At 40.2% G+C, this 12,111-nt stretch overlaps 1 protein-coding gene across 17 annotated transcripts in view; it reads right to left on the reverse strand.

Moving 5' to 3' along the window:
- Positions 1–12,111, reverse strand: part of ZNF638 (zinc finger protein 638) — a 154,040-nt gene that overhangs the window by 34,839 nt on the left and 107,090 nt on the right. The window lies entirely within an intron of this gene.

A 12,111-nucleotide genomic window follows, 5' to 3' on the forward strand; every position in this document is an offset into this window, starting at 1 on the left:
CCCCTCTTCGGCCCAAATCCCATAAAGGAATGGACATGGCCACGAAACTATGATTGATATCACAATGGACGCAAACATCAGTATGTTCGCCCTGTAAACAACCGTCAGGGGCTCCAGTCTAAGATATTAAATTGCCTAACTGGAGACTAAGGGCTTGTCCCCCATGACAGACCTCCCAGCCGAAGTGGAATCCATTACTTTCCCGGCTTTGTTCTTTAGCACAGGGAGGAATGCTGGGGAAAGTGGCACTGATTGCATTGCCCGGTTTGAGGCTACTGGCAACCAAGAATGTTAAGGCATTTCCTTTGCCCATGACGTACCCATAATTTTGTTTGGGCAGGTACACAGTAAGGGTTAGAACTTTTAAAACTTACACACAGTGGGAGGACAGTGGAGTGATATGTAGTGTTACCTGGCACCTTAGTCCAATGTGTGCCATTAATAAGGGACCCTACTAGGGGTAAGTCAATCCCTCCTAGCCAAGCAGTTACATTATTAGAGGCTGGAAGGGGGTGTCTGCCCAGGTAACAGGGCATAAGAAAGGCGGATCTAAGAGATAAGCCCAACAGAGTGTAGCAGGTACGGGTTGCAGGGAAAGCGAGAGCCTAAAAAGGATCCTATGTGAGTTGCAACTTACACCAGAGAGCAAAGCAAGGAACAAATTATCTGGAGTGAATGGTTTCTGTGTCTGGAGCAGGATTTGCTCAGCCTTGTAAGTTGTCTTCTTCAGCATCCCCCAGGTAATGTCCGGGGCTTGTGTTGTCTGAGGAAGCTGTGTTGTCTGGAGCTGCGGGTCCTGTGGGGTCATTTCCTTCACTTCTGGTACCGTGTTGGGTCCTAGCCACGCCATGGTATGGTCTGATGCATCATGCTGGCATCCAAAGAGGGCCTGAGCGGGGTGTGAACACAAGCATATCATCTTCCCCATGTTGGCAATTCATTTGGACATACCATACATTACTATTTACATCTTTCCATAATACTGTGGGTTTTATGTCTTGAGAAGATTTAGCAAAGTGCTTTTCTATAGCTGATTGAAATTTATCATTTAAATTGAAGAAATTAAGCGTAAATAACGCTTGTGCTACTAGTGTTGCAGGGTCCTTACTCATTTTCCCCTTTCGTTTTCTGAGCATATTTTTAAGGGTGGAGAGGACATGTTCTATTATGGCCTGTCCTTGGGGATTATACGGGATGCCTGTGGAATGTTGGATGCTCCACGTGTGACAAGTTGAAAATGTGAGCTGGCATAAGCCAGATTATTATCAGTTTTAATTTTTGTGGGCCACCCCATAAACACAAAAGTTAAAAGGTGTTTAATGATATATCGGGTGGACTCTCCAGGAAGAGCGTGTGCTAATTAGGTAGGAATTGGTATCAACGGATACATGTACATATCTTAGTTTTCCAAATTTAGGGACGTGTGTAACATCTGTTGCTGTAACTGATTAGGTTCTAGTCCTCTACGATTAATACCTGTTGAAGGAGGGGACGTGCCTGTGAGCTGGCTATCTGGGTATTGCAGGACAATTTGTTTAGCTAGTCTTGGGGTAAGCTGCAATTAAGTTTCTCTAATTTTGGTGGAAAAATCGATGCGACTGGGTGGCTTGGTCAAGCAGTGACGTCATAACCTGCAGGTCTGCTTGATCACTGCCATAAGCCAGTGGGAAAGGCAGTGAGCTGTGGGCTGGAATATGTGTGATAAAATTGACTGTGTATGTTGATCCAGCAATTGCTGAAGTCCAAGAAAAGGTGCACTCAGGGTGGGCTCGAGAGCGGACTTTATGAGCGCCGTCTCAAGGTTTTGCAACAAATAAACAGAGTCACTAACAATGTTAATGGGCTGAGAGGAATAGGTTTCTAGGGCCAGTATTAGGGCTCCAACCTCAGCTCCCTGAGCGCTAGTAAATCCAGATCTAGTGAGGGAATTATGTGGTTTCCATCAAATAGCCGCTTTTCCATTTTTACCAGAACCATCAGTAAAAAGCGTTAAAGCACTAGGTATGAGGGAGTGAACTACTTTTGTTGGCAAAACTACAGGAGTATAAGATAAGAACTGAAATAGTTTGTCAGCAGGAAGGGCATGTTTTATATGGCCTGCATAATCAGAGAGTGCTATCTGAAGATCTAGTGATGGGGCAAGACTGCTTCAAATTTTTACTCAAGAAAATTCTTATGACCATCAGGGTCATAACCTAGCAACAGACTGCATCGTCTGCGGCCCATATAGATGACTTTACTAACTAGCTGGATATAGTGAGATAGTGTTTTAGTCCCAATATGTGAGCAAAAAACACATTCTAGGAAGCGCAGCCCTGCGGCCATCTGTCCTATTAATCCTGTAGAGGAGTGTTTAGCAGGAAAAACAAACAACTGAACTGAATATCATGGATCTATGCGATCTAGATGCCTCTGAGAAATAACTTGGTCTATTTCCTCAATTTCCCTTTTTGCTGCAGGGGTTAAATGCCGAGTGAGTCTAGGACAGCATTGCCTTTTAGGACAGAAAACAGGTTCTGTAATTTATCAGTAGTTATGCCCAAGGTAGGAGGATGCCAGCTAATATCACCCAGTAATTTCTGATAATCATTTAAGGTATGTAAATTGCTAGTATTTAATTTAACCTTCTGAGGTCTTACTGACCAGGAAGTTAGTATGTATCCAAGATATTTCCAAGGTGAGGACATCTGTACTTTTTCAGGTGCTACGATTAACCTCTTAACAACAGAGGTATATAAACTTAAGTTTACAACAGAGGCATATAAATTTACAAGTACTGGCTGTTGGGTCTGCTAGTTAAATACCATCCACAAAATGAATAATCTTAATTATTAAGAAATTTTTTTCTACTGGGGAGCAAAGCCTGATTTACATGATGCTGACACATGGTAGGACTGCTCAGCATTCCTTGAGGAGTATTTTCCAATGAAATTGGTGAGCTGCCCTTTCGTTACTGATAGCTAGTATGGTAAATGTAAATTATTCTCTGCCCTGTTCTTTAACAGGAATGTATAAAAGCAGTCTTCTAAGTCAGTATCGACTATAGGCCAATCTTGAAGAATTGCCACAGGGGAAGGGAGCCTCTGTTGAAGAGGCCCCATAGGTTGCAAATTAGCACTGACAGCCCACAAGTCATGCAAGTCTCCATTTGCCAGACCTTTTGGGAATGATGAAAATGGGCAAATTCTAAGGGCTGTTTGATGGTTCTATATGGCTGGCTTTTAATTGCTCAACTAATTTGTGGGCTCACTGTAATTACTCTCCCTTTAAAGGCCACTGTTTTACCCAAATTGGATCTTGAGAGAGCCACGTCAGGGATAGGGGAGGAATAACAACAGTGGTCATTATTAGAAAGGGGTTTGCAGCTCCCATTGGGCTAAGAGGTCCCATCCCCAAGGTTAACAGGGACCGTCATGATTAGAGTTTTGTAACTGTTTTTTTCCCTCCAAATCACAATGTTAGGGGGCACTTGCTCTGCTTGGCTGTGTGCACTTCCCCGATGCCAACAATTTTTGTTTCTGAGTGACCCAAGGCCAAGTTTCTGGCCAGTTTTGATCACTAATAATCGAAATATTTGCCCCTGTATCCAGTAGGCCAGTAAAATTCTTATTTCCAATTTTTAAGGTAATCATGGGTCTCTGATCAGTGATTAATTTTTTCTAATATACTCCTATGGCTCCCGTGCTTCCAAACTTCCCTTACCCTTTCCCTGGGCGCTGGGGACCCAGTATGGTAAGAGTAGTAACTGAGCTATTTTAGATTTAGGAGGAAGAATATGCAGACTGACCTTTACATTCCATCATAACTAATATCTCACCTTGAAAATCACTATCAATTACTATCGTGAGCACACTGATTCCTTTACTGGATAGGCTTGATCATCCTAGGACCAATCCCACCGTTCTGGAGGCAGTGGGCCCCAGATCCCTGCTGCAACCCTTTTGGGGTCTTCTCCTTCTTTTAGCACTAATTCGTTGGGGCAGAGTAAAAGTTCAATCCTGTGCTCCCAGAGGTGGCTGTTCTGAAAGAGTGGACTGTGGGCTTTCCAATTGACCAAGGAAAGCTGCTGGCACTGCCCAAGTTTGGAACAGGGCCTGGGGCTGGCCCCTCATGGAGTTTCCTGATTACTCATGGGGTTGCCATCTTTTCAAATTTGGACTTGCATTGATTTGCCCAATGTTTCTCCTTTCTACATCGGGGGCATACAGAAGGGGGTTCTTTTCCTGAGTTACCTCTTCATATGACCTGGCTCTCCACATAGAAAACAATTTGGGTTTTTCTCCCTTTTCACTTTAGGAGGCTTTATTGCCATAGCCAATATTTTGGCTTTGTGTGTTTCAGTCCCCATCAGTTGACATGCTCATGTAAGTTCCCTGACCGTAGCTGCCTTTCCTCTGACTGTCTGCATTGCTTGCTGGCAGTGGACGTTAACATTTTCATAAACCAACTGCAACAATAAGATATCAGCACCCTGGGCTGACTAATTTGTCTCTTAATTGCCTGGGTTAACCAATTGATAAATTCAACAAATGGCTCCTAAGGCCCTTGTCGAACATTTATAAAAGATCCCTGTTGAACTCCGCTTTCAGAAATTCGGTTCCAAGCCCTGAGAGCACACACAGACACTTGTGCATAGGCTTAGGGAACAAAACTTAATTGTTGTTGTACACTGGCATAGGAACCCCTCCCCTGAAGCACAGCAGCTGTTATGTCTTGCCTGGCCAATTGATTCTGGTTGGCTTGTTGTTCACACAACTTATCATACTCTGCCTTCCAGAGGAGGTACTGACTGGCCTCTAAAGTTGTTTTAGCTAGCACTGACCAGTCCCATCGGGCCAAACAGGAGTTGTCTGCTACGGCTTCAGTTAATCCTTTCGTAAATGGACTAACAGCTGTGTTTGCGCGAATGCTTTCTCTTATCTTTATAAGTGTCAAAAGAAATGGGTTCACATACCTGATCGCCTTGGTGATCTTGCATTTCCGGACAGGTTAAGAGCTCCCCTTCTAATGCCACCTGCCTAAGACAGGGTCCCATAGCTGTAGTGTATCCCTTGTCTTTTTTCTAATTTATTGGGGGAGGGGGCTCAGGGAAAACCTCCATTTCCTCTTTAGTATCTTTACCCAGTAATGGCAGTGATGAGGGAGGAGGCGGTGGCACTAAGGTAGGTGATGGTTCCTCCTCCCTTCCCTTCTTGGGCTCTTCTGCGTACAGCGGGGCCAAAGCAGCCCTAACTAAGGTCCATACGGTTAAAGACGTTACTGGGATCCGTTGCCCTTGTGTATGATACTGTTTAAGGTTTTTCCCCACTTGTTCCCAGAGTTCTAGGTCCAGCGTTCCTTCTGCTGGGAACCACAGATTATGGGAAACAACAGTTTGCATTAGGTCCCTTAACTGAGCCTGTGAAATCGAGGCTCCGCTATCTTTAAGCAGTTGTTTCAATACTTTTATATACTGTTTCTGTTGTGCGGATAGCTGTTGTCTCATGATGAAACTCCAGCTTGAGAATTCCCCTGAACTTGGATATCCCAAGTGGGCACCAATGACTTACTGACTGCACAATCTCTTCGCCTTCATTTTCAGGGGTTCCGCTGTGATCCCTTGCAACGTTCCTCACGAGGGGCACCAGCTGCTGAGTCTGATCCGCTGACTCTGGCCGAGCGACGGATGAAAAAAGTACGCAGACACAGGTATTTTGCGTGAGCGCGGCTAGGAAACTGCTCGGCCTTAGAGACTCCGAAGAGAGAATGCAGCCCCAATAAGCTGGAGCTGCTTGTATTTATTCAGTACAGATTTAATGATGAAGGCCTGGAGCCAACACAATCTGTGGGTAACTGCTGCCCCCGCTGTAGGGAGCAGTCCTGCATGCAGATGATGAAAGGTCAGATGATCAAAGGTCGGAGGATCAAAGGTCGGATGATCGAAGGTCGGCAAAAGTAAATAAACTTACCTAAATTCCTTACTATTTGCCCGTAGCCTCAGGGTAAGAGAATTCAGCTGCCTTCAGCCTTTATTCTCTCCCAAAGCTTTGCAAAACCTCCCAGGACTTCCAAGGTTTGTGTCTCCTTATAACTTTTCCCCCCACCCTGACCAATCTCCTTCAAAAGCCTAACATGGTTAACTGAAATGATCAACCTTCCCAATGTTAAATGGAAACTGGTAGAATTTTTTTTTTCTTTAATTGTAAGTGTAGATGTATCCATCTTCTTATGTTTAAAAGTCATCTCTACTTCTTTCTCTATAATCTGCCTAATCATACTATTTTCCAATTTATCTTTTGAGTTGAGGCTTTTTTCTTTTTATTAGAGTTCCTTATATATTAAGAAAATTAACACATAGGTTAACAATTTTTTTAAAAGTCACTCAAAATACTGATGCACTAATACATTTTATATAGTCAAATGTCTTCCTGAGAAGAACTTCTCAACCTAAATTTTACAAAAATATTCTCCACTGTTATCATCTTATGTATCATAGTAAATCTTTGATCCAACTGCAGTTTGATGTAAGTGCTTTTACTTTTTTTTTTTGGAGATAGAGTCTCGCTCTGTTGCCCAGGCTGAGTGGCACGATCTCAGCTCATTACAACCTCCGCCTCCCAGGTTCAAGCGATTCTCCTGCCTCAGCCTCCTGGGTACCTGGGTCTACAGAAGAGCACCACCACACCCAGCTAATTTTTGTATTTTTAGTAGAGACGGGATTTTACCACGTTGGCCAGGCTGGTCTCAAACTCCTGGCCTCAAGTGATCCAGCCACCTTGGCCTCCCAAAGTGCTGGGATTACAGGCGGGAGCCACTGCACCAAGCAGAGTGCTTTTACTTTAATCAAAAGTAAAAAAAAAAAAGTAGCTAATGAATAATTGATTGTTTCCCAACTAATATGAAATATCATACAAATTTACTGATGGTCTGTATGTTTTGGGAAATATCTCTGGATTCTCTTCTGTCCTACTTTTTGTCTACATAACTATGTGAAACGATTCTAAATCTTTGAACTTTGTAATATATTTTAATATTTATTGTGGTTAGTCTGTTTTCATTGTTTTCTTTAAAGAACTGTCCTGCCTATTCTTCTATGTTAATTTCTTAAACTTAGAATCAGCTTATGTAATTTAAAATGTTTTATCGCTATTATTCTTTATACTTAGTGTATAAAGAAAAAAAGGTTTAGCTGGACAAGGTGGTTCTGGCCTGTAATACCAGCTACTCAGGAGGATGAGGTAGAAGAAGCACTTGAACCTGGGAGGTGGAGACTGCAGTGAACTGAGATTCCACAACTGAACTCCAGCCTAGGCAACAGAAAAAAAAAAAAAGAAAGAAAGAAAAAAAAGGCATTTTGTAACAGTGAAGCCTTCTATCCAAGAAGGTTGTTTTTTCATTTAAGACTCATTTTATGCCTTTTAATATTTTAGTTTTCTTTTTATAACTTCTACTTTTTTTACTGTAAATGGACTATTTAATATTAGATTACATAAGGAGCTCTTCTTTATAAATAAAGCAATTAAACATTACATATTAGAGAATTAAGATGGGTAATTATAATTAAATAGCACTGTATAATTGATTCTCTTTAGGTTCTCCACCATACTATCATATTTGCAAATAATGGTGTATCCTACTTTCCAATTTCCATGCCTCCTGAATTACATTGTACTGGTTAATGGTTATTAGTTTTAAAAAATATTTATTTTAACTCAAAGAAGTGCTGATACATAGTCTCAGTTTAATGGGAATGCATCTCATGCATTATTAAGCATATTATTATGCATATGCTGGCTTTTAACATATGTGTACTTGTATATGTGTGTGCATTAAAAAGTATATATACACACATACCATATTTAAGAAACTTTTTTTTTTTTTGGACACAGGGTCTCACCCTGCTGCACAGGCTGGGGTACAGTAGCACGATCACAGCTCACTGAAGCCTCGACCTCCTGGGCTCAAGCAATCCTCCCAGATCAGCCTTGCAAGTAACTGGCACATGCCAACATGCCCAGATAATTTCTTAATTTCTGATACAGACTAGGTCTCACTATGTTGCCCACGCTAAGAATTCTTTTTTAAATGCTAGAAATGGATGTTGAAGTTAATACCCCTTTCAGTATTTATGGAAAGGTTCATACGTTCCTTTTTTTAATATGGTAGAATTGAATTAACAGATTTCCTCATTTTGAACCATCTTTATACTTCCAATACAACCCTCTCTTGAGAATAGTCCATTATTCAAAGTGCTCACAGACACTATATGTTAAAATTTTACACTAAAATTTAACATTATTATTCCTAAATATAATTGTTCTACAGTTTCATGAAAGCTGTCAGCATTAAAAAAAATACTTAACTTTCACCTTTGGGATAATTATAAATTCACATGGAGTTGTATGAAGTAAGAGGGAGAGACCCCATATACCCTTTACCCAGTTTCCCTCCAATGGTTAACACTTTGTATAACTGTAGTACAGTATCACAGACAGAAAATTGATACAATTGATACCATCTACCAACATCCAGATTTCACTCATTTTACACACAATGTGTACTTAGCTCTGTGAAATTTTATCATAGGTGTATATCAGTGTGATTACCACCAGCCAAGATACAGAACAGTTCCTTCATAATGATCTCTTCTAAAACCCATTTATAGCAATAGCCACCTCCCTCCCACCAACCCTGACAATCACTAATCTGTTCTCTCTCTGTAATTTCATTTCAATATGATATACGTGAAATTTTATAATATAAAACTTTTTAAAATAGTCATTCATCCACTGAAGAACATTTGGGTTGTTTCCAGTTTGGGACAATTAAAAACAAAGTACCCATAAATATTCGTGTATAGGCTTTTGTATGAGCGTAATAAGTTTTCATTTCTCTGGGATGAGTGCTCGAGAGTACAGGTGATAACTCACATAGTAAGCACATGTTTAGTTTTGTTAAGTTAAACTTCCACACTCTTTTCCAGAATGGCTGTACTATTTCACAACTGCTCTTGCACACAATGTATGAGTTTTTCTACATACACATCAGCATTTGGTGCTATCATTATTTTTTATATTAGCCATTCAGATAGGTGTGTAGTGTCTTTGTCAGTATTTGATGTATTAGCCTGTTGCCCCACCTTTTCTCATTCCCCCTTTTATAGGAAGCTTTCCCTTCCCCTGAATGCCATGGTATAGCTGAAATTGATATTGCTTTCTAAAAGATTTGGTGGAACTCACATGTGGGAGTTCCCACAGGTGAGCAGAGGGTTTTTATTGTGGAAATAACTGACTTAAGCAAACAAACAAGAGATCTCTGAATGGTGTGAATCACTTTCTTTAAACATCTTCTGAAATATTTTAAATTACTGACAACAAACATTCATTATTTTTATAATTAGATTTAAAAGAAAGCCATTTTCAGCTGGGAATTGAAAAGGTAAAAAGAAAAGGGGACATAGTATTTATAAAAAAGAGAAAAGCCACAGAAAGAGAAAAAAATCATTCGATCAAGGAAGTTTCATCAGAGATGAGCCTTACAGGATAAATCAGAATCTGTCCCCCAACTCTCCCCAAAAGGAGTCTTAACTGACTTTTTATCTTCAGTACCTTGCCTGTGACCTATTAAGTGCTTACTAAAGTTAAATGAAGTCAGACATCAATTCTATGCAAATAGCATAAATAAAGAAGCAATGAAATAACATGGAAAATAAACTATTCTGAGTGACTAGAAAATAGTACGTAGTTGACTGTTAATAGGTTCAAAAGATAATCTGGGGTCAAAGGGCAAAGAATAATTTACGGAAAGTCAATGAATTTGGACTTTATTCCACTGGTCACTAAAAGTAGAATGATCAGATTTGCTTTAAAGAGACCTCTGGGCAACAATGTGTATAATAAAGCAGAGAATGGAATAAAAAATACCAGTCAGGAGGCTATCTTCAAAAGTTCAAATGTGAGACGATAGGTCTGAATTAAAGAGTTATAGGCATGATGAAGCTACGTATAAAGAATCTGAGAGCTGAAGTAGATTCAAGGGAAAATACAGATCCGCCACTGACCGGCTGAAAAGAGGAAGGATGTTATTGAAATCCGAGTTATGTCAAACAGAAGAAAAGAGAAGACAGGGTTAAGAATTACTCTACTGGATGATTAGTAGTAATTGTAATATAAGAAAATGAGAAGAGTATACTCAAGGGGATAGAAGAGTTTATGTATGTATGGGAGATGTCCTTAAAGACTGACAGGAAAGAAATCACCCAGAAAGAGGGCCAGGCATGTTGGCTCACACCTGTAATCCCAGCACTTTGGGAGGCCGAGGTGGGTGCATCACTTAAGGTCAGGAGTTTGAGACCAGCCTGGCCAACATGGTGAAACCCCATGTCTACTTAAAAAAAAAAAAAAAATCAGTCAGGCATAGTGTCGCATGTGTGTAATCCCAGCTATTCGGGAGGGTGAGGCAGGAGAATCACTTGAACCTGGGAGGCAGCGGTTGCAGTGAGTCAAAATCATGCCACTGTACTCCAGACTAGGGCAACACAGTGAAACTCCATCTCAATAAAAGAAAAAAAAAAAAGAAAGAAAGAAACCACCCAGGAAGAAAAGTATGACATGAGAAGAGGAAAAGATTGTTAGGAAAACTAGAAAGGCTGGAGAAAAGTAGTGATCCAAGGAGATCAACAAGTTTTCATTCCTGAGGGAGGTAATTTAGTATATGCACAAAGCTTTGGAATCATAGTTTTGCATTCAAATTCTAACTCCTCCATGTGACCCTGACTCATTTAATCTTTCTGAATCTATATCTCTTCTAGAAAATGAGAACAATATATTTTTTTGAGGTGGAGTCTCGCTCTTGTCATCCAGGCTGGAGTGCAGTGGCACGATCTTGGCTCACTGCAACCCCTGCCTCCCAGATTCAAGAGACTCTCGTGCCTCGGCCTCCCGAGTAGCTGGGACTACCACCACCACACGCGGCTAATCTTTGTATTTTTAGCAGAGACAACGTTTCACCATGTTGGCCAGGCTGGTCTTGAACTCCTGACCTCAGGTGATCCGTCCACCTCAACCTCCCAAAGTGCTGGGATTATAGGCACAAGCCACTGCACCCAGCCAAACATTAACTATAACTCAAAGAATGGTTTGAAAGATTAAACAAAGTAACATAAATACACTATGTGCCCAGCATAAATATCATACCCACAAATGTTAGGCTTCTTTTCCTTGTTTTCTCTCTTCTGGAACAGATTGTGTTAGTAGGCCTGTCTACTTAATAAGTCATTTTTACCTCATTTTGTATACTAAATTCTAACTTTAAAACAAACTAATCCTGCATCACCTTTACCCTGGTTCTGCTTTTGCTCTGTGTCACAGAACTTCTCATTTTCTAAAACTTGTGTTATTTAATGTTTATTTTATATTTTATATTTGTCATCTCAAGTTAAAAATGTAAACTGTCTGGTGGGATGCCTATTTGGTCCACTGATACATCCTAAGCCTCTACAAAGTACCCCCTATCATGGGCATATAATAGGTACTCAATAATTACTATTTTTCTTTTTAATTAGTACTGGGTAAGAGCTCTAATGTTTCCATTTATGATCAAATTACACTCTTGCTTCCTCCCTGTGCTTATAATCAAATTTATCCTTAAAACTGCCCTAATTAACTCTTCCTGTCACTCTTCAATCTGAGCAGATCTCAAAAAATTATAAAGTACCCTTCTTTCTCACCTGTCACTTTCTCAGTCCTGTTTAGAGGTTCCTTTTTCTTTCTACATTTATATTGGAAGGAAGTACTTAGCTTTTCAAAATTTAGACCAACTTAAAAAAATTCCCAAGTATCTCACTTTCAATGCCACATGATTGGCTGACTAAAGAATATCTCCAGCAGATACCTGTGACAGCTGAAATTTGGTAATGGTGAAATCTAAGGTCCTACCCCCAAATTCAAAGACACCACTGTGAGTTTTCCAATTGTAATCAATAATATCATCACACTCTTAGTAAAACCTATCAGGACTAAAACTTGGAAATTTTTTATTACTTAAAAATTTTTTTAAACTCATTTACTAAAAAATTCCATACAATAAAATGCAAATTTTACCTCCTCACATCACTTAAATTAACCTTTTTCA

Source organism: Macaca mulatta, chromosome 13 (genome assembly GCF_049350105.2).
Source record: "Macaca mulatta isolate MMU2019108-1 chromosome 13, T2T-MMU8v2.0, whole genome shotgun sequence".
In the NCBI taxonomy this organism is placed as follows: Eukaryota; Metazoa; Chordata; class Mammalia; order Primates; family Cercopithecidae; genus Macaca; species Macaca mulatta.